General features: G+C 38.9%; 1 protein-coding gene across 7 annotated transcripts in view; it reads left to right on the forward strand.

The window, feature by feature from the left end:
- Positions 1–27,690, forward strand: part of IMMP2L (inner mitochondrial membrane peptidase subunit 2) — an 858,170-nt gene that overhangs the window by 719,709 nt on the left and 110,771 nt on the right. The gene's annotated exons all lie outside the window — the stretch shown is intronic.

Consider the following 27,690-nt stretch of genomic DNA (forward strand, 5'->3'; position numbering starts at 1 on the left):
TGTTGGAAGACAGGATACTGGGCTAGATGCACCATTGGTCTGACCCAGTATGGCCATTATGTTCTTAAACACAGCAGCCTGGTGAATCTCTAGGAGATTCACCTGAGAATGTAAATCAGGATTCTGTTAAATCACTGGATCTCCATTGGTGTAAAACCAGTGAAAGGTAGACCTTGTATCTGTAATGAAATAGTTTGACCAGCTCTACCTCCAAATTTGGAAGATACCTGTAACCTATGTATACCACACAGTTCTGTATCAGGTTTCAGAGTAACAGCCGTGTTAGTCTGTATCCACAAAAAGAAGAACAGGAGTACTTGTGGCACCTTAGAGAATTTGTTAGTCTCTAAGGTGCCACAAGTACTCCTGTTCTTTTTTTTAGTTCTGTATCAGTTTTCTTTGCTTATCTATATTTCTCAGTACTCAGGATATAGTTTGATATGCTCTTTAATTTGATAAATCATTCTCCAGAATCTACACCATTATATCCTCTTCTACAAGGCTCCTAAAGTGATCCTGTTTGAGTAGAAATAGAACTTTTCTATGGGTTCACACTGTGGTATTTTGACCATGCTGATGTTCCTAGCAAGATAGACTTGCACTTAATTTAGAAACTCATTGAACCTACATTTTGGGGATTATTTTCCTTTTCTGGGCATGGAGAGTATCTATAGCTCCATCACTACTATCTCAAATGCAGTTCTCAGTTTTGGTGATTGCAGCCCTATAAAGAATTATTTTTGACCAGATTTTATTTTCAGATAGGAGAAATGTTACCATGTTGTGGGTTTCTCAGTCTTAAGGTAGACACTGAGTCCATTTGATCTCAATGCCTTGTGCAAATCACTAGTAGTCATGTAGAGTGACCATCTTTGATGGACAAAAATAAGGAAAAAAACACATGAAAAATAAGGGATGACACTTTATTTTAAGGGACATTTAAAGGAAACACTATTTCCCATAGCATACCATGTATATTTTTTTCTTGGGTGTGCGTTTTTACTACCCTCAAGTATACATTGCAATCATCATAAGCTTCAATGTAATGTTTAAAATAGTACTTATACTAGAATGTATTAAAACTCATAATATCTTTGATTTTTTTTTTAATCAATTCATAAAACTCCTTACATCTACAATTTGAAATTAACTTTAATTTCAAGCTCAGCCTTAACAAAATCAATATTTAGCAGGTTTCTGCAATCTGTCCAGGTATGTTTACACAAGAAAAATATTGTTTCCTCAGCTGCATTTGAGGTAAGAATGGACAGCATAAATTCCTCAAGTTTTAAGAAATTAGGAGAAGGAGCTGGCTATCATTTTTCAAAGTCCACTCCTTCTCCTGCACACAGTATTCACTGAGCCTTCTTTGGGATAAAACATACTAGTGCCCTTATGTGGCAAGCATGTACTGTTTATTTAGCCACATGCTAAACTTTCCAGAAGTTTTCTGATTTCTTCTTAGCATTTCCTTACCTATGTTACAAGTACAAAAACACAGGTCTGGAGTGGAGAAATTTTTGAATATGTAATATCATGTTTTAATAAAGTCTCAAACAAGAAGCCGCATCCATGATTTTTATTTCAGGTGTGCAATTCAATGCAATCTTAGGACAATGCAAAAGGAAAATCTTTTTTTAAAGCTTTGTGGTTAGTTTTTGTTAAAAGATTGGTTTCTTCAGTCTGAATTCCACACTACATTGCTTAGTGCTGCTCTGCAAAGATTTGATTCAGCCTTCACTTACTTATGTGACTTACAATGAAATAAGGGAGTCTAGGGATATCCCTTAAAATAAGGGACAGGTGATCACCCTAAGAGACAAATCAATAAAATAAAAAGCAGTTCCTTGAAGTAAGGGATGGGTCGTTACCCTATGTCATGTTGTCAGAAATGTATATTTAATGGCAGTGGGTTAAAAGCAAAACATTAGTGAAATATGTGGTCCACTGTTAATATAGAATTAACAATGTTAATAGTTGTATAAATTGTGTTCCTTTTAAATGAATGAGATAAAAATGTTCCCAAATATAAACAAATTGGCTTAATGTAGGGAGAGTTGGTAATAATACAATACTTCCATTGATTAAAAATGGTCACGTAAGTTCTGTCCTTTCAACTTTTTTTCTGAGCAAGAATATTGATGCAAAGTCTTGCAACGTTCTTTCTGTAATGGTTTGTGTGATTTAAAATTATGATATATAGTGGTTGCCCTCAATATTTCTTCCATTCTGATAGGTTCTATTGGGAGAAAATTGCTGGAACCTCTTCTGTACATCACAGGGATGTTGTGAGGATAAATGCATTAATCTTTGTTGTGAGGCACTCTCACACTATGATTGTAGGAGCCATTTAAGGTAGAGTGGGTAACATTCCTGAAAATGGACAGAAGAAACTTAATATGTTTGACTGTGATACTTGATGGTAAAAAAAAATTGCTATTAAGTGTGAGCAAGTTTGGAAGAAAAGAGGGAAGGAAGAATTTGACTGATCCTTCATGCTTGCTGACAAAATTTCCAGTTTGAGGAGCCATGACCAAACCATTTGGAAAGCTGCACAAACCACAGTAGTTCAGAGATGAATTCATTCACTCCTGATAAAAGGTTTAAGGTTTTACATGTATAGTATTTTCTAGGAAACAGCAAGAGCAGGTTTAAATTTGAAAAACTGAAAGAATTTATAAACAATGTAGCTTCTTGTAAAATCTATCTGAAGTGCTGTTGACGTTACTGTGTTCACGTATATCCAAACATTCCAGATGGGTTGTATTCAGTATATTGATGCTTTATGCCCAGATTACTTAGTCCTGAGGTTTCACAGGCCTGTTTTAGTTAAGTGTTAATTACTTTATAAGTTCTCTGAAAGAGGTACCTCATGTTCTTTCTTGTTTATAAAGTATCACATGCAACTATGTTGCAGGACAGATAAGTAACAATGAATAATAAACATTCCTCTGACATACAAAGATACTTATTTTGTGTTGTGAAAAAACAGCTTTTGTGTTGGAAAAGGTTATTAAACTGATCATACGGTTCAATTAATTCATTGCCCAGGGGACTCCAAGGAAAAAATGTCACAGCCAGTGCTTAATTGGTGATGAAAGAGGTGCCAGGGCTCAAGCAATGATATAATTTTAAATTTTAAACTTGTTATGACTTTGAATGTGTGGCAGTTATTGTAATTAACAACACATTCAGTCATAACAAGTTTATTTGAAAGAGTAGCTTACTGTACATATTTGTATTTAGATGTTTACAACCAAATATTTTACCAGAGATATAACCAAGGTGGGGTGAGCGGGGCAGCCACCCAGGGTGCAAAGCCGGTGGGGAGAGGATGTGCAGAAAAATGGGGTGGACAGGGGGAAAAAAAAGGTAGGGGTAGAGTCCTGCAGTGGGACTGGGATCCCAGGGGTCCCGTTACCATACCATGCCATCCTTACTTCTGTGCTGCTGGCGGTGGCGCTGCCTTCAGGGCTGGGCTCCTGGCCAGCAGCCACCACTCTCTGGCCATGCAGCTCTCCACCAGCGTTTGAAATGAGACAATCGCTATGCTCTGGAATGAATTCGCACAGGAAAATGAAAAAAGACAAAAGCACCCTATATCCTGTGGGTGAACACTTTTCACAAAGAGATCACTCCAAATCTGACCTCTTAATCCTCATCTTCAAAGGAAACCTGCACAATACCTTCAAAAGACGAGTCTGGGAATTAGTCATAACTTTGTTAGGCACTGAACATTATGGACTTAATAAAGACACTGGTTTTATGGCTCATCACAACAATCTGTAACCTATTAACTCTCCTTTGTCCTACAGCTGTAGAGGTATTAGCTGTCCACTTCACCTTGAATGATCTGTTGCGACATGTGCTAACTCCTTATGCTAAACAATATGTTCCACCTTGTATTTAGCTGTTACACTCTGAATATCTTTCCCAGTCTTGAAGAAGAGCTCTGAGTGTGCTTGAAAGCTTGTTTCTTTCACTAACCAAGTTTGGTCCAATAAAAGACATTACCTCACTCACCTTGTGTTGCTAACATTGTTTATAGTTATTTTTGTTCATTTGGCCTCAGGACTTTCAGTGCTTAAATTAATCTTTGTCAGAGATTTCAAAGAAATTTAATTTTCAGTGAGGGGATCATCTCATTCAGTCATGGACCAGTGCCAAAAATTCTCATTGTCCGATCAGGGGAACAGCAAGAGGTTTTAAACTCTGACATATTGTGACCCTTGAGGGCTACCAATGAGTGCTGTGTTCAATCACAAAACTAGGAATCTTATTTTATCGAGGTTCTTGTGGGATTAAACTTGTTCATATTGTGGACCACATTTTAGAAGCGTTCTCCTCCCCTCCCATTTATGGTCACATACCACTCTGTGACAACAGCATTTCCTTACATGGAAGTATTTAATGTATGTTTAGCTGCCTTTTAATGCAATTTAGCTTTTGGACTCCTAGAAGAGAACCTCTCTACAGATCACTAACATATACTCTCTACAACTGTTTGATAACCACAGGTATATAGCATTTATTTCTGAGCTTGGCACATTGCAGTATTTTGAAATATAAAATTGCATTGCTCTAATTACTAACTTTCTTTCTTCCTTCATCCACTTCAGTTCCAATGTGATTTTAGTGAGCACCGTCTTGCAAACCACTAGTAGCAGAACTATGTATGAGAGCTGTAGCTTTATACCCTCTGGAAGCAGGAGATCCTCCTTACACATGTTATGAAGCAGGAGCTGATTATCCTTGTGGGTATGTGAGATATCAGCTGCTGAAGTCCCATCAGATTGAAATGGGGGGAAGGGGAGAACCAAGATGATATAAAATCATTGTGATTTTAAGGTTTAATATGTGATTTTATGTGATTTTAAGGTTTAATATTATGTGATTTTAAGGTTTAATATTCCTCAACCTACTGGGATAGAATCCCTGCGGAGGCTACTACAAATATTCTAGGGCCAGTACTGCTGCTAGACTAGTAATTGGAATGGGAAAAAAAGACATTTTGCTATCAGCTGTCATGACAGATAATATAAATTGGTGGAAGTGGCATGCTCAGTTATACTAATAGTGAAAATAGGTTTGTTCATTGCAATCAAAACAAAAAAAGGGATCCTTCAAATTCATATAAAGGTAAAAGTGATTTATCTAGTATTTCCTTAAGGAGACACTCCATTACATTTCTTAATAGTAGAGTAAATGATCCCTATAATCATTGCTTTCCACCCTTTGGAGTAGAGTATGCTAAGTGGTACTTCTGCCATATTGCACCTTTTTGAAATTTATTAAACACTTCAGTGTATGGATTCCAGACATGTTCTTTGTAGAATATAGCTTTTTGATTGGCATATAGCCAAGTCAAAAGGTTGAAGAGCTATGGGTTTCCACAATGTTGCTAGCACACTCAGGTTCCACTGTAGTTAAGCTAGTTGAAATTTTTGAAGTAGGACTGAAAGCTCATCAAATACAATGCTAGCAGTTTAGAGCATTCAGTTTTGTGTTGTGCCAGGGAAGATTGATATATTTTGTTTTAATACGAAGGGTTAGTTATATAGCTTAAAACTTCAGATAACTGCATTTTTCTGAGATTGGGATTTGTATAATTTAGGTGCCAAAGTGATAGACTGCTGGTCTGCTCTATAGCAGATTTGAAACTAGTATCTAACATTGATTTTTGGTCATGTACATGCTATATCTAATATAAGACAGGAAGCATAAGATAAAAACAAGGTGTAGTACACTGAAAGAAGAGTGGAATCAGAAAAAGTAACTGTCTACAAAATTTCCTAAAACTGTTGCTTGGAAAGTTTGACCTGTATGGCTTGCATTTCTGTGATAGCTAACTTAAAATCTCACTGACAGGCATCTTTGTGGAACAGTTTTAGTGCCAAAGAATAAAACTTTTCCTGCTTTCTTTCCCTGTATCTTTCAATTTCACATACCCTTTTTTTTTGTCTTCGTATATTGTATTAAGAACTTTGTTGCTTACATTCAGATCAGTTAAATGTGTCTTCTAAAGGGACTTTGCTCTTTACATCTAAGTAATGTGAAGCCTGGTCCTTTAGTTCCATTATACTCTAAGGCGTTTTGTGATGGCTAATACAGGGCAGCCTGGTAACTTGTACAAAGGATTCTAGGACCTGAAGGTACGAGGACACTTTCAGCTGACCTGAAAACAATACAACCTCTTTGTTGAAGGAAATAATGCAGAGATAAGAAATCAGAGCACTGTTCTTTTAAAAAAATAAATGTAGCAGAGCTGTGCTTCTCTCACTGCCACTAACTTACCTTTCTATCCACTAATGATCTTTCAGTCCAGGCTTGCCCTTGACCCAATACCTCCTTTAGTTCATGTAGATTTCTAACTGTACTCGTCTTCGCTCTCTTAGCACTACTCTCATTCCTTTCACACACATCCATGTACTTACTCTGATACAGTCGTGTTTCCCAATACCCATTCAATTCCAAACCTAGATCTCCACATACAGCTTAAAGCCAGAATTTATATCCTTGCACAGGTGCCACTTTCAAACTGAAATGCACCAGAATTGCTATGCACATTTGGAATATAGGCACAAATGTCAACATCAGCTTCTAGATGGCGATCAATTATACTGTGAGGATCACTATGTTCATACTGGACAGTGACGGATAAAAGCTGCCAGTTGCTAAATACATATAGGCAGTGGTGAACTGTTACATGGTTTCATTGTTCTTTGCTGACTACTGTCCATTCTACTTGGATTATCTCAGTAGATCCGTAAAAGTTACTTAATCAAACAAGTGCAGAAAAATTAAATTATACTTAATTGGTGGAGTAATTATTGAGAAGATGTCTGTTTTCCCTAAATTCATTTATTGCTGTTGAGATTTTTTGCAAAAAAGTGTATGTTCTGTGATTGCCATTTTTCAGTTTTACATTGACTTTCAAAATATCCATTGTATTTAGAGATTGAGGCCAGAAGTTTAGTAGGATTCAAAAACAGAGTAGATATTTTAGATGGATAATGAGAACATCCACAATTACTGGTACATTAGAAAGGATAAAACAATTTTTAGGAGGAATAAAATCATCATGGTTCATGATATTAGCTAATCACTGACCTATATAGGTTAGAAAGAATTTTCCCTTATTTACAGGATAGTGCCTAGTAGTCCATTGTGGGCTTTCTTCCACCTTCCTCTTAAACCACTGTCACAATACCTATGAGATGCAGAACTATCTGGTATAATAATAAGGTACATTAGCAGGAAGTACATTTAACAAAATAACTTTCAGTTAAAGAGGTACTATATCAATATAGTAAATAACCGAGGCAACCATTCTGCTGCAGTAATGTATTGCATTTGCATTAGTAACCTAGATGGAATTCTTATTTCTTAAGTGATAAAGAAATGCAGAATAGATTGCTTCATCTTTAAGCTGCCTCTTTAAAGAAATAAGAGAGATGAAAAAAAATCACTTGATCATTTAATATATGCATTTATATTTGGGTATTCATGGCAATCCTTATTTCACTACACTGTTACAAGGTGCACCTACATAAAAGAAGACTTGCATCTTAAAAAATACAACATAACAGAAATTCTATTTGTTTGAAGGTTTTGAGAGTTTTGCCCTGGTACATTATACAAAAATTAATTTGATAGGATCACAAACTGAAAAGCTACTTGGGTTTCCTCAACAACAAAGTAGCAATGGAGCCATGTCATTTCAATTTCTCACTCTTCGGCTGACTGTGTGTGTGAAATCTCCACTCTTCAGCCCATTGCTGTGGGTTACTAGATATGAACAAAGTTTTCAAAGTCACAGAAATATCACATTTCACATAACAAAAAAGGAAAAAAATAGTGTCAATTGAAGTCTATCACCCAAACAGTTCCCATTCTCAAAGGCTCTGCAAATTCTTAGGGAACATTAACACCATCTGAATGACATGAGCATGTTGTTATGTATCAATTTATTAGGGTTTTGTTCTTCAAAACAATTGCTCTGAAGAACAGTGCATTATTCCTTCCAGCCTGACACACACATTGCATACCACACACATTTTGCCCACTGTTACAAGCTCTTCTCCTAGTTGCATCACCCCATGTCTACTGAGGGCTCACCTTCCTAATTCGCCTGAGAAATTTAACAATGTTTATAAATAATGTTTATAAAACAGCAGCACAGAACCACTTTGCTCACCTAGTTTTGAAAGTTTTGAAAACTCAAAAGAATTAAGAATGTACAATCAAGATGAAAGTTTCTGAAAATAATAGAAAAATCTATCCTGACACCCAGTGTTTCCCTTTCTTCTCTACTATTTGATAAACTGAGAAAACAATCAAGTTATGTTGTACAGATGATAAAGAGTAAAGAACCTGCAGCTGTTAAACTGAGATATTGAGTATTACGAGGTCTGCATATGTCAAATTATAATAAAGTATCTTGTCAGTTTGCAGAGAAGGTTGAGAATCTGATGGCAGTTTACAGTTTAGAAAGGGAAAATGAGAGGAAAAATAAAAATCTCAATACTTTAGCTTCTGCAAATTTCAACTTCTCTGGATTTTCCTGTGGAGATTAATGGAAGGAGGAGGCACACGTCAGAGTCCTAATGGGGCTCTGGGTGATCACTACTTCCCACCACCCAACACAAATGTAATGAGGTTTAGTAGTGTCCGCAAAAGAGAAACTAAACAACTATTTGTTCCTCAAGAAAGGTTTTTAATGACTTACGACTATAAAGGCAACAAAGACAGAATAAGAAAAACAGAATTAAAGACCAGCACAGAGTGAGGATTAATACAAATGGCAAGTTATACTGAAGACAAGCACAAGCAAACGTAATGCAACCATTACTTATTGCCTAGCAACTTCACGTGTGCTGTAACCATCCCCAACCAACACAAATTCATATGCAATACTGATACATTAATTAACTATATTTTACTAATTTTAACCTACCTATCAACTTATTTAACAACTTATAAACTTTTACTGATTTTTATTATAAACTGAATGACAAATTATACTGAAGACAAGCACAGCGACATGCAAAGCTATTATTGTTTACAAACTACTAGCTTCACCTGTGCTGTGCACATTAATCACATTTCCCATCCCTATTGTCAAAGGCATGTAAGATCACAGAAGACAAATTATCACATCTCATTTCCACAGCACATGTGTGGCCCCCAAAACCATTTATAGCAGATGATTCCTCTCCTGAAACTAATTATGCTAGGACTCTATTGTGTATAGCAAAGAGCTAGTAAAAACAGCTCATCAGCTGAAAAGTTTTTGAACAAATCCTTCCACATCAGTGGCTGATATCTGAGCCCAAAGTTGAGTCATCAGTCTGAGTAGACATCAGCACTGGAGGTTAAATTTGTATGTAATTGCACTGAGTTTCGTTTAGCAACTGTTTTGTAGCATTTAAATGCTAATGCAACTATTATTCGCTAGTCTCCTATACTATGTGATGGTTTCTTCTTTGCTTAGTGCCATCTTGTGTTCTAGAAAATCTCTTGCCTCAGTGAGAAATAGCAGTCATGCAAAATTAACCATAGCATGATTCTATTTAGGGTGAAATTGTGTCCAAAGGTATCAAATTCAGTTGACAAAGTTTTTCATTATTATCCATGTATGTTTTATGTGTCATAATGGGGAATCTTTTTTTTTTTTAAAGAAAACTATTTAATCCAAGAGAAATGAGTGTTGTCTGCAAGTTGAGGTAATTGAAGATCCAAAGCTAACCAGGAAAGATAAATTAATCCTGGAAATAATATCAAAAAGTTTACTCTTCTTTCAGAATTTCACTTTACAAGGCTTTCTACTTAGCCCTCAAGAGAAGGTCTCAATCTACATTTGAATGCATGTATTTTAAAATGAGACATAGGGAACTAAAACGATCAAATTTTCATTGAAAAAATATAGAGTTGCTTCTTATAGTTTCTGAAATAAAAACTTGAATTATGCCTTTAAAATGGAACAGTGCCAGCTTTCTGGGGACTAATTTAAATGGTTCACAGAATAACAATATTACATAGCAATAATGACAGTTTTACTTTTTATGTCTTACCCTGAATCTTCATTTCCATGAAGTCTTTTGACATTAAGATTGGAACAGAAGAGAGAAGACTCGTATTTTTCAAGCAATTACATGCTCATCATTTTGAAAATTCAGAAATGTTTGCTAATTAGAGTATCATCAGCTTTGCTATTAAGAGGATTTACAAATAACTACTGTAATGTACTTGCCAGACTCCAACAGTGGTGCGAAATCTGACTGTTGGAGTCCAGCAAGGCTGCCTTCTTTCGCCCACACTGTTCAACATCTACTTGAAGCGCATAATGACTGATGCCCTAGAAGACCACATATGCACAGTCAGCACTGGGGGGCGAACAATCTCAAATCTTTGGCTTGCTGATTACATTGATGACCTGGCAGGCAGCGAAGATGAACTTGCCAACCTTGTGAATTGATAGGATGAAACCTCCGCAAAATATGGCATGGAAATCAATGCAGAGAAAACCAAGCTGATGACAAACAGACGTAATGGTATCAGCTCACACATCACTGAAAGGGGACAAAAGCTGGAGACAGTGAAACAGTTCAAGTGTTTGGGGGCAATCATCACTGATGAAGGATCCAAGGCAGAAATTTGGGCAAGAACTGCACAAACAATGTCAGCAGTGGCAAAGGTAAAGCCAATTTGGAGGAATAAGAACATCTCCCTGGAATCCAAACTGAAACTGCTGCATGCATTGGTCATCTCCATTTTTCTGTGCGCGTGCGAGACATGAGCCCTACAGGCAGTAGAGATGAGATGCTTCCGTAAAACCCTGGGCATCTCCTACTTCAACCACATCTCTAGTGAAGAGGTCCACAACATCATCACCAAATGCACTGGGTCATATGAAGACCTCCTGATGACTGTGAAGAAGCACAAGCTGAAGTGGTATGGCCATGTAACAAGATCATCTGGCCTATCCAAGATCATCCTCCAAGGGACAGTATAGGGGAAGAGAAGAAGTAGACAGAAGAAGAGATTGACCACATAAAGGATTGACAACATAAAAGAGTGGACAGGAATGGACTTCACAGAGACTCAAGCACTGACACACAATCGTCAGGGGTGGAGACAATTGGTTGATTGCTCATCAGTGATGGTGCCCCAATGACCAGTGCGGTTATGGGAGTGATGATGATGACCGTAATGTACTAGTGACATTGAACAAACTCTTTGGGAGCTACCAAACTCCATAAAGGAGATGTAAGAGGAATCTGTTTGTTTGCTACAAAGGTTCATTTCTATTGCTCTAGAAAACGTTTGAAATAAGTTCAAATATTAAAAGTGTAAACAAAGTTCAAAATTAACTTTTTCAGGGTAGTGTAGAATCAGGGTGGAGGGAAGGGAGACTTCTGGTTGTCTGAAGTATTTGAAGTAGTTTCATTAGCTGTCCCTGTTGTAGTCCATAGGAGTTTCACCATTAACTTCATGGAGGCCAGGATTTCACCCTAATCTTTCCTTAAAGACTTGGCTGAGACTCCAGGAGATACAGCAGAGAAGTTGCAGATCATGGGGAGGAGTGATTTTAAGGCACTTTTGGACCTTTGCAATCTGGCGCTGCTATGGCAATTGGAAAGGCCCCTGTGTGATTTAGACAGTCTTGAGGAGCCTGTCTGTTACAGCAGCCTCCTAAGGCTGCCTTATAGGATGCAGTGCTGCTCAGAATCTCCTCTGTGCTGTGTCCCTTTCCCTGACACACATCTCCCATTCTTAGCTCTGGCCCCAACCTGCCCCCTCTGACTTGCAAGGGCAGCTTTCAGAAGACGTCCTTATGGCTCTCTTCCGTAATGCCTGTGCCAAGATTATAATACTGTTAGACAATCTTTCAGGCTTGAGAGTTTTTATTAGTTCCAAAACTTGTGTGTCATTAAATAATTGAATATAAATTACGTGCAACTTGGTATTGAATTTTCATCTGTAAATATTCAAACCCAAATCCTATCCATTATGGTAAAGGCTGGTATAAATTACAAATGTATCCTTCATGCAATCTAATCTTATTTGAAGTCTGATTTATCCAAAATCTCTTGCTTTAAAGTAAACTGTGGATATTCATGGTTCCTTTTCTTTCAGCATCTGAGGAAGTCTAGATGCATTTGAAAGGGCTGTCTCACGTGATAGCCTTTGGAAAGGCATTTCATCTCTCAGACACAGCAGCCATTGTTAGTTCACAGGAAAAGGGACTATAGATTTCTGTTTATATAGATGGAACAGAAAATAATTTGCTTTTATACGGTGAATTCTATACTTAAAGGTATTTAAAATGCTTCTAAAAATCCCAGTTGAGTTCAATCATAGTTGTAGTGTGTATGAGTAGGCAGTTGGATCTGCCATGAGACATTGTTCTCAGTAATAGCACATAAACAGATTTACAAATTAGAAATAGTTTAATTGAGAGAAAGTATATTGAAAATGACCATGGCTAAGACAATAAGAACATCAGGAAAAGAACACCTCCTGGGAAAAATACATTAATATTTGAAATGGATGGCATATTTTTCAGCACTTTTCCCATTTGTAAAACAGTCTTTCACAGGCAGAAAATGCTACAGGGCCAAAGACTGTATTAAACTCATACTTCATGCCGGAGACATTCTCTTCTGTAAAATACCTCTCCACTCTCAACCTGGTTTCTAGAGTACATGCCAAGATCACAAAAAACACCACTATACTGGCACTAATTGGCACTCTTGGCAGTCTCATCAGGGAAGTTGAGAACTGAATGAGTATGAAAATTGAACTTACTTTTCACCCCTAGCTGTGGTGGTCTCTCTAAGCTTGATTGAGGTGTGCTAGAGGATTGGCATGTGCAAGCTTGTATTATTAATACCTGTACAGTATCTATTCTGTGGAGTTGTCTCTCAAAGGATGTCACCTTTCCTGAACAATAAACTCACATTAAGTTTAAAAAACAAGTTAACTCCACAACTTTCTTTAGTGGGCAAGCTGCCTATTTGCTAGAGTCCTTATTATGCACGTTAAAGTCCCTACTGGGCCAATAGGTTGTCCCGTGACAATGTCCCAGCCAATAGTCCATCTGAAATGAATTCCTACTATTTTTTGGTAGGAGGGATGGACAGAGGAGTTTGATAATGTCAGGACTGACAGGAATGTTTACCCAAAGCTTCAGTCAAGCTAAAGCTGACTCTTCAAAGAAAATATATAGACTAGGATTTTCATAATCGGCGCGGTCTACAGTTAGGCTCTTAAATCCATAGTTAGAGAACCTAAAAATGGCCTGATTTTCAAAACTGTTGAGCATCCAGCGCTTTCTATTGACTTCATTAAGAGATGCTGAGTGGTTAGCACTAAGAAAAATCAGGCATCTTAATAAATTCATAGTTAGGTACCTTAAAAGTCCAACTTTAGGTCCTCGTTTATGAAATTCCAGGCTTTAACTTTTTTTATTTGAAGTTTTCTGAGCATCTGGACTTTTTTTTCCCCCCCAGGAAGCTGAAGTAGATAAATATTTTAATGTATTTTCTCACATTACTTCTGTTAGAGAAAGCACGTGCACAGCAGAAAGAATAGAGATTACCACCAAATCTTAATATTTCTGGGTCTCATCCTGCTGCTTTCTACTGGAACAATTGCAGTATTAGGCACTCTGTTAATGGTATCACTAACAAAATCCAAAGGCATTTTCTTTTGCCAGGTCTCCTTTACCAACACATTAGTATAATCCCTTTAATCTTATTTTTGGCAGGTAGAAGTTTTTATAAAATGCTGCTGAGACTGACCTTCAGATATTGTTTGTAGCTATTTTCTGAATAACCTCCCTTTCTTCCACCCAGTACCTCAAGAAAACTCACAACTTTTGTTTTGCCCTCCAATGCTGATCTTTGCATCAGTGATTTTCCTTTTGCCAACTGCTGTCTGAATTGCTTTCCCAATTACTGTATTTTCCTGTCTGAATTAGACTGTAATATCTTCAGGGCAGGGACCACATGTTTCATGTGTCTGATAAAACCTGTATACACCTTTGACACTCCATAAATATTAATATTTTTTCAAAATTATTGTGCCATTAATGTATAAAACCCTTGTCACTTTTGTTACTTTTTGTCAGATAAATGTTATTTGTCATGGCAGAGCTTAGTGCTCAGTAATATGTTCTCAGTAATGTTTGAAGTGTGTGTGTGATTCATGTTCACTCTCAACCAAGATAAAGGTTTAAGAGTGTGCACTTAGCATCTTGACAAATTGAATCTTAATGCAGAAATTTAATACTCTCCAGTCTTTTACAGTAGGGAAGACCACACACTCCTTCTCTGTGGGCTTGTTTGTTAGCATTGTTCAATAGAAAAGGTTTATGTTGCCACTGCTTCAGTTTCCATACAATCTACTACAGTGGAATTTAGCATATTTGCATACACACAAAACTGTTTCCTATTGACAGTCAGCTTATTGCTGTAAATAGAAAGCAAAGTTTCTTAGCAGAATCAAAATGTAAGACAACGTAGCTTGATAGAAATATTACAGGCTCGCCTCTACAAAGATACTATCATCTAGTGAAATGTAAAAGAACTAAAATTCCAGTAAAACGGTGACTATTGTACTGACATCTGGACTTTCTAGGCATTTTTGCTTTTGTTTTCTTTTGCAAGGGTAGAAAGAACTATGCGTTAGTAATAAATAATATATGTACATTGTTTTATGAAACCCCCTCCCCCCCCAGAATAGTCAATACCCAATCATTAGGGCACTCACCTGGGAAGTGAGAGACTCAGGTTCAACTCTGATCTGAATCAGGCACTGTGGAGACTTCAATCTGGGTTTCCCACTTTTCCACTGTGTGTTCTAATCACGGGGCTATTGGCTGTTCTGGAATCTCCCTCTTTTTTTTGTTTTGTTTTGTTTTTTTTTACACCTGAAATTCCATACCAGACCTGAGACACCTTTTTTGACGAAAATGTCAATGAAACTGCTAAGTTCCAGTGAAAAGCTTTTCATTTTTGATGAATCAATATTTTTCAACAAAAGATTCCCAACCACCTCTGATACAGAAGGAGGCTGGTTTGGGAGAAAGAGAGGATCAATAGGTTGTCCTGTCTATGAACAACTTCCAGATCATTTGCCAAAAATTTTAAAAGAATCGTTTAAAGTTTGCACACACAGTTAACTCAAACTAAGGCAAATTTCAATTCATTTTGTTTTTGAATGAAATATTGTGCACAGCTCTATTAGGTCCTGTAATCTATCACCCGCCACTGCAGGATTTTTCCTTACAGTTTAGTTTATTTCCATTTTGTCGACTCTAAAATATCCAAGGAGATGGATCTTCTACTTTTCTGAGTCTTTTGCATTACCTAAAGGATCTCACTTGTAGAAAGCTCATTCTGATGTTAATCCTGAATTTCTCCTTTAATTTTATCTCATGTTTGACACTATATAACTCCTCTCCAGCCTTGGGATTTGTATCCTTCAAATATTTGTAGACAGCTGTGAAATTCCCTCTTAATAGTTACTTGATCGACCTATACATTTTCAGTTTGTCGTCTTTCCTTGTAAGGATTATGATTACACTCATTACAATGTAAGAACTTCAATACAAAAACCATGGCTTATTTTATGAGTTGCACATTGTTGGGAATAGTTACAGTGGTATTTGAATATTTAACAATAAGTCAAATCCTCTAGTCATCTAATCATGTTTGATGTTCTTCTATACATTCGCTCTGTCAGTGTCTTTTTATTAAAGAGGTACCCATGGCTGAATGCAATTTTCTAGCCTTCAAAGCCTTATGGATAGGGCCATCCCTGCCTGGGACTGCATGGGGTCTATATATACAGTCTAAAATTGCACTGGCATATTTTGCTGCTATGTCACATGGAAAATCCTAGTCCAATTTGCTACCAACTATCACTTATTGATTTTTTTCCACATTACACATTTCTGGGTTCTCCCTTCCATAAAATTCATAACATTTTCCCCAGATGCAGTATGTTATATTTTCACAAATTGGAATCATATTTTGTTAGAATATTCTGCCCACATTCCTAGCTCAGAGTCCCTTCGTACTGTCCATTTGTGCATACTGTTGTTCGCAACAAGTTCCAGCTAACACATCTGCAAATTAATGAATGACAGTTTACTCTTTGAGATCATTAATGCTCTATTTAGATTGTAAGCGTCACGAGGCAGGAACAGTATCTTCTCTTGTCTGTTACCAAGAAGAACACACAGTTGATGTTTGACAAATACTGGAAAATAATAACTTATAGAGGTGGGAGTCTAATACAGGAGCATATTCTTCTCCCGTTGTCCATATCGTTTTGCTGGCCTTCCAAACTGAGACCAAATTCCTTATCTTCCCCTTCAAGGCTCTTCACAAAACTCCCTGCCTCTGTCTCTGCTTTAATTTCCTGCTATTTCCCTCCTGCCTGACAGTCCAGTTTCTTCTGTTCTCTCACTTACATTGTTATGCTCTTTTCCATGCTTTGGAACTCCTTTTCAATCCTTATTTGTCAAACATTTTCCCTCTGCACATTCAAATACCTACTGAAAGAATGTGTCTTCTGCTTGGCCTTTCAATATTAACCCTCCAGGCATTTGAGGGAAAAACAAAGAAAAAAAAATCAGACGGATGAAGATTTCATCTTCTCCAGGACCTATTTATTGCATATACTTTATGGATGTGATGTATGTTCAATATTATGTTTGAACTACATTACTGATGTATAATTTTGATTGTATGTCCTTGGGGCAGGGACTGTGTCATCTTCCATCTTTTGCAAGCGGTGAGCACACTTTTGGGATTCTTTAAAATGAATAAAGACACTGGGCCAGTTCTCAGCCGATATAAATCAGAGTAGCTTCGTTGAAGTTAATGGATACCCCAGTTGGCCTACTAGTTCCTGCACAGCCCCGCTAGACACATTCCTGATCGTGACATGTTGCCATTTGGTAGTACCCTTTGTTTATAATTCTTCAGCCAATTCGCAATCAGTATGAGATAATTTATATTCAAGCCAATTTAAGTTTGAGAAATAGTGTATTAAATGTTTTACTAAAATTCTACATGTACCACATTCCCTTCATCCACTAATTTTGTATTTCTGTTAAACAATACAGATTATTATATGTTAGTAGAAGAACAGGAGTACTTGTGGCACCTTAGAGACTAACAAATTTATTAGAGCATAAGCTTTCGTGGACTACAGCCCACTTCTTCGGATGCTAGTGTACTTGGTGTTACACAGAAATGAAGGAAGTCAAGTTCTTGCTCCAACAAACTTCCAATTTAAGTCTGTGTAAAGGATTATACTTCTGTATCACTGTGACAGTGTACCCCATAAGGCTTTATGGGGAGGGGGTGCTTATAAATGTATGTATGACATAACTGGAATATGTTTTGTGCTGCCTGTGCCATGTAACATATCTCCGTAAGGGTTATGGTCTACTATATCTATTCATCCTATTTGTACATATATATCATTTTCTACTCGAGGTTAAGAATATGGGCTGTATGCTTGCCTGATTTCTAAGTAAGCTTTGTGAGGCATTTGGTCAGCTTCTTTAGGAAGGAATTTGCCAGGTTAAGTACCTGATCAGGAGACACTTAGGGAACAATGCATCTTGGAATGCTCCAATCCACATGAGAAGTCTTCCTGGAGACATGCAAGATGCCATGTGGACAATGGCGTCGGCCTGCAAAGACTGAGTCATGCAGGGGCATGTGACTTGCCCAGGTGACTCCAAAACTCCATCTTGGAGCTGGGCTTTGCATAGGAGGGAGGAGGGGGGTCTCCACCCACAAGAGAGAGTCTACTTAAACCTATGGGAGACCCCTCCAGGTTGTCTTCAGCTGGCTAAAGAAGGAGCCTCTCCACCCCCCCCCCAGGATACTTGAAGGAGACTGAAACAAAGGACAGTAACTACAGGGGGTGTGAGTGATTGCTGGACCCAGGCTAAAAGGAGCTTAGCCTGTAAAAGGGAGCACTCTGGAACTGGTGAGGAAATTATCTGTATTCAGTTTGATTAGGCATAGATCTGTGCATTTTATTTTATTTTGCTTGGTGACTTACTTTGTTCTGTCTGTTACTACTTTGAACCACTTAAATCCTACTGTCTGTATTTAATAAAATCGCTTTCTATTTAGTAATTCACTCAGAGTATGTATTAATACCTGGGGGAGCAAACAACTGTGCATATCTCTCTATCAGTGTTATAGAGGGCGAACAATTTATGAGTTTGCCCTGCATAAGCTTTATGCAGGGTAAAACGGATTTATCTGGGTTTAGACCCCATTGGGAGTTGGGCATCTGAGTGCTAAAGACAAGCACGCTACTGCGAGCTGTTTTCAGGTAAACTTGCAGCTTTGGGACAAGTGATTCAGACCCTGGGTCTGTGTCTGGAGTCAGACGGGAGTGTCTGGCTCAGCAAGACAGGGTGCTGGAGTCCTGAGCTGGCAGGGAAAGCAGAAGCAGGGGTAGTCTTTGCACATCGGGTGGCAGCTCCCAAGGGGGTTTCTGTGATCCAACCCGTCACAATCACATCTTCATTGGATATATTTATCCAAAGCTTCATATCACTTTAGACAAATTCCAAAAGATCTCAACCTGTTAGTGCATTGCTCTGAAAAGTGCTTTTCAAACATTTTACATATATTACTACAAAACAAAGAGTTCTGATGGTTTTTAAAGAACTCATGTCCCTGTATGTACTGTATGTTGAAAAAAATTGTAACCTGTGGCCAACTATTCTTTAACATCTACCCCCAGAGTGAGGATACTTATTCCACATTTCTGTGCCTGACTGTTTCCTGCTGGGAAAGCTTTTATCATGCTTACAAGTCCTTTTAAATCAGTTTAAGAACAGTAACCTTTCAGTTTTGAAGGAATAACTTTATGGTAGGTCCCTGCCCCTTACCTAACTCAAAAGTAAAGGTGGAGTGGTAATTGTTACAGGAAATGGGATTTCTTCCATATTTTATAAATAATATTTCTGTGGGAAATATAAATGCATACTTACAAAAAATTATAGAGATATGCAAATATCAGAAACCACATGTTTTTGGAAAAAATAGAAATAAAATATTCTTTTGCTTGCTTCTATGGATCTTGTACTCTATTCTTTTAGAAGTATGTGGTGGAAGAGAACAAATATTTGTTCAACTATTTGTAAGATGTTTTAAGAAAAAATGTTTGCAAAAATGCAATTTCTTTTGTTTGTTTGGATTTGTTGTTCAGAATGTGATTTGGATAAATGCCATAACTTTAAAAGTAGTTAACGTACACAGGATCATCTGTATTCCATGACTTTAAAACCAAAGAATTTATCACAGAATCCCATTTTCCCTCTCCCCCCCGCCATCCTCCCGCACATAAACACACAAAGTTACATCCTGTCCTCAGCTATGGCTTCTTTGTTTTAATCTGATGCAACAAAATAGACATATAGCCAACAGATCCAATTGCCTGAAGATTCGATCCATGTGGGAGAAGCCTCAGATGCTGTAGGACTGCCATAGTGACTTTTATACCATCTTTGTTGGGCTTATAGAATGTGGCTAAGAGGACAAAGAGCATGAGGTGGAGGGTTGCTATACCTGCTGCTCACTGGTCTTGGAACTGTCCCTTGAAGCCATTAGCGGTCAACAAAGAAAGATTTCAAAATGTGAATTAAATTGAGCCAATTTAGTGATGTCTATTTTAGTCTGCAGTTAGCCTGCAACAATAGCTTGGAAAGGTTTGAACCACTCCTTTCTTTTCAGTAGGATGTTTGTTTTGTAATCTAGTGGTTACAGCTAGTGTTATCGATTATTTCACTGCTGATCAATTTAACAGAAATATTCAGCCAGTGTATGTATCCCACAATGACAAACAATTTCCTGTACTTGGTGTGACATTTTGGGAATCACCCAGAGCAGTAAGGGGTTCGTCACTACCTGCCCTATAACCTTGGGGTGCCTCACTGCTATGTTGGTTTGATCCCTGACACCAGTAACCTGCTCACAAGCACAAGGTCTCACCCTGACTTTCTCCAGCCTAGTTCTCCCTTGCAAGGTGACACCAACAGCCCTTCCAGTCCCAAGTCTCCCCAAATCTGTCCACTCAGAGTTCTTGATTACCAAACACTCTGACTTTTCCCCTATGGTTTGTCAGCTCCCCCATGTGAATCCAGCCCCCCCCCCCCCGATACAAACTTGCTTTTGACACACCGCTCCACACAGTTTGCATACCAGAGACCTATTTAGGATAAAAACAAAAAAAGTTTATTCAATAGAAAAACCAACAGATTAAAAGAGGAAATAGCAAGAAAGCAAATCTATCCAAGTTACTCAGAAAATAGATACAACCTCAGACTTTACACTTTAAAGTTAGATAAAATCAGTTTTCGAATACAAGTTATCTATTGCCTTTGAACAGTCTCCCAGCCTGCCCCTGCCATAGAGAGGATCCAGTGTTTTCATGGAGAACACCCACCAAGTGCCTGTTCCTCAGTTTCTGGATGGTCATCAGTTCAAACCTCTTCCTTTATAAAAGGGTTTCTCCTTTTTCTTTGAGTATGGTCACTTATGGTTATTCAGATTGGGGAAATTCTAGCTGGGATGCCAGTGACATCCCAAAACCACAATGGCCCATCATTTTTGTCCTTTCCTAGTTTGTACCATGCTAGGTGCTTGGAGCTAGTCCTAGCTAGTCCTGTCTCACAGATGAAGTCCCTCCCAGCCTGATTGCCTACCAGCCTGCTGTGAGTTGGAGCTGAATGTTGCAGCACAAATTGAGCACAGTTTTATATATACACAAATACATTCTCTGTATACATCTCATCACCATCAAATTCCGACACTACAAGCTTACTGCGTATACTTTTATAGTACAGGAACATTGTACATAATCAATTAATTTGACTGCTTATTCTTTTGTGGTTCAAACTCCTGTTCTCTTCTTGGGGTGTGTGGACCTTGACTGGGCTTTTGGTGCCTGACAAAGTGCCCTATACACAGCTAACAAAACCTCGAGCTGCCTGCTCCCGGCCCCCACACAACTACTACAGTGAGCTTCCATGTTGCCAGTACAAAAATCCACAGTCCACTGAAAACAAACGAGAGGAATGAATTTAACATCAGAATTAAACACACAGGTACTACATGGATTGTATTAAGCATTTTCATATTTAGTTCATAAAACTCTCCATGTTTTAATTTGTCTGTTGCTGCTTCAGAATTTCCAGACCCTGGTGCAGAGAGCCTTGCTGCAGAGGGGCCATGTTACCATGGAGTACACAGGTCCTATAACTATGACTATATAAAACAAAACACCGGAAAAAGATAAAGGGTTGAACATAATAGTAGACTACTTGTCAAGCTGATATTTTGAAAAAGAAGAAATTCGACGTTCTATTGGCAAAATGCCTAATAATTTGAAGAGTTTTGGGGTTTATGGTAGATTAGAGTCAGGCTAACTGTGCAGAACATTTATTATTACTTATTTTTATGGCACCCAGGGGAGTACTAGACATTTTACAGATGGCACAGGACTCTCTCTGCCTAAATGAGTTTACAAGCTAAGGCCCCAATCTTACAAGAAATTTCATGAACCCCTGTTGAAATCAGTGGGGCTATGGGCTGATTCAGTGGTCTCCCTATATGGAGCACATGTTAGGATCAAGTCCTAACTGCTCTTAAGTCAACCTAGAGCCTGGGCCAAGTTGCCTTTTTGTTCTGCAGGTTTGGGTGCTGATTGCACTGTGTGTATTTGCCTGACTTTATTTTTTTAAGGAAAATATCGGAGAAAAGAAACTTTCTTGAGAGCACTTTCTGGGGATGTCATAGGGGACTCTCAAAGACTGTTTGTGACTGTGGCAAGTTTTGTACTTCATCAACCCCTTTCATTCAAGGGGGGCGCGAGGTTAACCCAGCCTTCTGCATCTACATTGGTCTTACTACCTCCCTGGTAGTCAGGGCTGTATGGCCCACTGGCCAGAGTCCCTCTAAATCTGCTTCCCCTAGTAGGATAGCACAGCCTAGTGGCCAGAGTCCCTATAGTGCGCTCCTAAAGCAGCAGGGCCCAATGGCCAGAGTCTCTCTACACTTTCTTCCCCTGGCGGGATAGCGCGGCCCAGCGGCCAGAGTCCATCTATCTCCTTTGGGGTGAGAGAGGGGTCAGTGAACTATGTCATCAGAAAGGGGGGGGTTAGAGACCCCCAGTAGGGGAGCCCAGGGCCCACCCACCTTCACCGAGCTCCGATCCAGGGCCCTGTCAGTGATGGCATGATCCGCCACGGGTCAGCGGGGAATCCTACTGCAACACGCTGCCCTCAGAGTGGTGGTAGATACCACTCCCTTCCCTTCCCTGGATCACTTCCTACCAGTTTTCCAAATGTAGCAGTCCCTGTGGCATCAGGGTCTTCAGGTTCCTCAGCACCCGGCGCTCCCTGGGGTTCCAACAGCTGCCAGTCTCTGGTCCCGCTTCCTGGCTCCTCAGCTCCCTCCCGTAAGGGCCGCAGATGCTCCTGGGCTGGAGGTTCCGCTGGGCATCCTCCTTACCCAGCTGCCAGCCCTGATCGAGCAGTTCTGCAGCCTTTTTATGCTTGACTCCCGGTTGGAGCATGCCCAGCAGAGCCTCAGGGGCGTGGCTTTCTCTGCCAGCCGGGAAGGGTTAACTCTCTCAGTCCCAGTGCGGGGTCAGTCCGCCCCGTCACAGTGACCATATTATTTCCTGTTCCATTTGAAATCAAAGTTGTGTAAATGAGACAATATATATGGCTCTTATGTCTGCTTTTTATGCGTCTAGATGTCTTTAGAAATAATGAGCTACTTAGGAAAAGAGAACTGATAATATTGGTGTATTTTTTTTTCCTAGAGAAAATTTTTGATCTGACCCAATTCAGCTAATTTGGCTATTCTAATCTCTGATTTCTGAATTTAATTTAAGGCATCTTCAGCTATCCTATTTTGAGCTCAATGTCCTGCTTTTCCCATAAGTTTTAGTTTTCAAGACAAATCTAATGATTTTCAGCCCAAGCTTTCTTGCAGTTAAAGTGGTTTTCCATTAAGCACTGTCAGGCTCAGGCATGAGGCTGCATGATTACCAGCCATTCTCATTAGGAGGCCAAAAAAAAAAAAAAAAGTTTAAAACCCCCCACAAGAGTCATGCATGGGGGAACAACAATTGTGGACACATTCTGTGACTTCCATGGAGCTGTGCCAGGGAATCTAGCAGGGAATTTGGCCCTGGTTTCATAAATTTAGATGCAGTTTCTGCATGTGGTGATTTTTAATTTGTCCGTTGACAGTTTTGCCTTCCCTTTTTACTTCCTGCTTTCACATCAGTTCCCCCAACAGTGTGCCATGTGTTATCACACTCCCTATTGTGAGAGAACAGCACTTTGTGTCTTGTCTGGCAAAAGCCATATAACTGGCAGACCCTTCCTGCCCCTATGGGTTTCATATATCACCTCCATCACATATACAGCCTCTGCTGTCCTGTGGCTTGTGAACCTGAACTCATATTTCCCAGTTGGTGAGACATCATGCTGCAGCTCACCATCTGGCCGGCCAGTGTCTGCATCCAAAGAGTTTTGAATTAGGAGTGTGAAGGAGCTAATTATGTTCAGTGAGTGTTTCATAACATGCTATAATAGCCAAACAAACAAGAAATTAATTGTGGAAATGTTTTCTCCAGAAAGTCCCTATTCATCTGGTTCCAATATTTCTCAAACTGCTCTTTATGCATATTGTCTGTTTTGTTCTATACATTTGAAAGTCTAGTTAGCACATCTAGCATAACTGATCCTTCATATGTTCTGAATTACAATCCTTTTGGAGTTGTAGACAGACAAGCGCACATAATATCTTATGTATGCTTCATTTACAGAGGACAGTCGCTTTCACACTAAGTGCTTTAATGCAGGTTGTACAGTGATAACATTTCACTCTTGGCTGTGAATTTCAGCGCTCCCAGGCAACATTATGTGCTTGTTATTTTTGCAAAGAATGCTCATTTGTTCTATAAATGTTCACTTTGCCTCCTTCCCAAACTGAACTGCAGCAGGATGAAATTCTCTGTTAGAAAATATATTTGAAGAAAGTTTTGTACCAGTAAGCAAAATTTAGGTTTGTGGTCATTTTTTAAATTTACATTTAAACATCTTGTTTTTGACAAGTTTCTGATTGTTGATGATAAGTAAATTCTGATTTAAAAGCACAAGTATTCATTATTACCCTTGGGGCAGTTTTCTGCCTTTGAATTCATGAATTGCTTCTCTCTTGATATTCTACACTCAGTTTTCATGCAAAGATCCCATGACATCCATAGAAGCCTTATTCATGGCTAGAATGCAGCATGTGCAAGAGAGATCTCTGATAAATGTGGGTACAAGATATACAGTATGGGTTCTTTGTGTTGTTGTGAGCTATGATTGAACTGTAACTATGAACACTAGATCTGCATGTTAAATATGTTGTTGTTAGTCATTTTATTTTTATTTATTCCAATTTACAAAAATGCCCAAGAGAGGAAGCCTATCCATATGCTCTAGATGATGACGAGGTAATTTAAACACACATACTAAATGTATCAATTTAACATAACCCACCGTAAATCCTCTTCCTTCTCACAATTCTTTACTCAAATAAGTCCCCCCATTTGCATACGCCTGGGAGGAAAAGTTGTGCATGCCAACTGTAGGTTGTATTTATATTTTAAATGTGTTCAGAAACTTTTTGAGATGAGTACCAAAACAACTATGATTAAATAGCTATTGAAATTATTTGAAAAAGACCCTGATAAATCAGTATAGCAAAGGTAATTGGGAGTCAGGGCAGGTCTACACTACTGCTTAAATTGTTCCAAATTATGTTGCTTGGGGTTGTGAAAAAGCCACCCCCTTGAGTGATGCAAGTTACAGTGACCTAAGTGCTGTCCACACCGGCGCTATGTTGTCAAGAAACATTCTCCCACCAGTATAGCTTCCACATCTCGCAGAGATGGAGTAATTATGCGGATGGGAGAGCACTCTTCCTTTGACATAGAGCGTCTTCACCAGATGCACTACAGTGGCGCAGCTGCATTGATAGAGCTGAGCCGATGTAGCACTTCTAGTGTAGACTTGCCCTCAGACACTGGAGAAGGATGATGACTGGCTGATTGTGACTGATGATGACTCTTCTGACCATCTTCCTCTAAAATAGATTTTTACCAAATTGATTCTCACCTCAAAGCCCCTCTATAGCCCTCAACAATGTGTCTGACACTCATACACCAAATATACCCTGAGAGATGGATTCTCCCATGTGGTTGAGCTTCACTTGATGTAGGGGGAAAGGAGGGTTGTATGAGCTTGTTGCAGCTGCCTGGTCCTGCACTGCCTCGCTTTGATGTAAGTTAGACCAGCTCAGGAACTGCTCTAATTTAAGCCACTGGTGTAATGTCTTTAAATGACCTTAGAGTGGAGGGTAGGCAGAGCAAAACTCTCAGTGGTACAAAGTGGCCACAGCAGACTAAAGAATCCAGCCCTGAAAATGGACTCACATTCATGTGGTCTGACCATGAAACAGGAGGGCCAAGAACAAACATACTTGCTATTAAAAGCTATGTCAGAGGACATAGCCAGCATTAACTCCACCATGAGCATAGTCCAGTCAATACAGCAAGGTCTTACTGCTCCAATAGCAGAAGTTGAAGATCAGATTTCAGCTTTGACCTGAACTGCTGAAGAAATAAGACAAATAAAGCCAGCCTGAGAGAAACCTAGCAGGAGAAAGCTCTGGCTTTAGAGGGCAAATCCTAGAATCCTCTAGAGAAATGGGGCCAGCTGAATTCCAGTAGCAGATGCTGCTACATCTCCTGAAGCTATCCAAGATTGTATACCTGGAGACCAAACAGGCATCCAGAACACTGGCACTTAAAAGAAGAGAATGGAGCTTTATCCCTCTTCCTTTTGTCTTCCCACCATTTATGCCATATCTCTGGAGTAACAGTTGAAAGCATGGGTGGATCAGACAAAATCCATGACAGAACTAACACAAATAAGTGTAATACTCTGAAACCAAATTGGCTCCCACTTAACCCTTGGCACGTTTTATCATATTCCAACATTCCAGTTTCTCAGAATGTCAACCTTCAGGGGTTACCTTAAAGCAATATTTGAACACTATACAGCAAAAGAACCACAACAAACCAACCCAGAATTTTTGTGTGTTCTTAAGGTTTTTCTCCTTTCCTTACAGTTTCCAGATGGTGTCTAGACCAGTCTGCTGTTGCTATATTAAGATAAATTAGAAATGTTGGGAACTTAAGGGGCTTTTGTTGCAAGAACAACTAATAATAACTTTTAGATAAAATTAGAAGTGAATTCTTCACCAATGATCTTTAATTCAAGATGCTTCTACTTGCAATAGTTTGGGAATATATATTTTAATGAAACAGAAATTAATATATGTAGAACAGAATTCACAAAACAAAACAGAATGAGGAAAGCAGAATGCTAGGCTTGATTCATGATCTAGTGATAGTGTGATCACAGGTGTCCAAGTTCAGTCACAAACCTCTGTGCTGATAAATCTACAGTATAGACACTGTTGAGTCAGCACGGGCAGGGATTGCTCCATATTGCTGTTTAGTAATCGCCTCTGGCTGTTGCAAGGATTAGTGTTGAAAGGCTCCAGAGCGAACAATATCCAGTCCTTCTGGAGCACCTCAACATAGGGAAATTTGGAAATTGCAACTTAAAAGAGGAAGAAATAGGGTAATCTTTGGGATGTCAGCAGGGTTCAAGGGACTCTTCCTGGGGTGGAAAAAACAGTGATCTTCAGTGAGAAGCCCATTCAGCCCTTGTCTTGGTACCCTCAGGAAGTGGTCCTGGGTCTGTTGTTGCTACTTTTGAATTTTGCACCAATAGAGTTGCTTAGATCAAAGTACTTGGGCACACCTCAGATTTTGTGATATTGGAGGATTCTCGTTTGTTCTGTGTCTTCTGAGACTTATCTAGAAGGGAAATGTGCATCCAGCCCAGATCCTGTGGGTGAGAGATGAAGTAGTTGAACTTCCCTAATACTCTAAAAGGTTTGTGTGCACCTCAATTGAAAGGATGGTTGAAAATTTGGTTTAAGCTTTATTTTAACTGAACAAGTTCACTCAACCCCACTTTAAACATCTTTAATCACTGAATCTCAATTTTAAAACTATTCTTTTAAAAGACTTAGTTCCATTCATGTCCCAATCTTACTTCCCCTCTCATGGTAATGGATTTTCACATCTTGGATATAATGAAAACTCAAAATGAAATTAAACAAGCCCACTTTATCTCTGGATTGCTTTTGTGTCAGCAAGTTCTGAACTCTTCCTGATTCTGAATTCTCTGACCAGGCAGTATTTGAATTACAACAGTGGCCACAATGTGCTAAGTGCTGCCCATACATATACAGTGGTGAGACTCCCTAATGGGAGAAGATAAGTGAGAAACAAAAGGTGGAGGAGAGGGATGAGAAATATAACCTGCTTTTATTACAAAATAAATGTTATATCCCAGTTGGGCCTAGACCTAGCTGTTGTTGGTTTGCTACTTCCTTTCAGCCCTAGTGACACACACAAGTGGGTCTTAAGAAGGGATTTAAAACAGGAGAAGGTAGTGGCTCAATGGACTAATACAGGGAGGACATTTGAGATGTATAAGGC

Source organism: Malaclemys terrapin, chromosome 1 (genome assembly GCF_027887155.1).
Source record: "Malaclemys terrapin pileata isolate rMalTer1 chromosome 1, rMalTer1.hap1, whole genome shotgun sequence".
NCBI lineage: Eukaryota > Metazoa > Chordata > Testudines > Emydidae > Malaclemys > Malaclemys terrapin.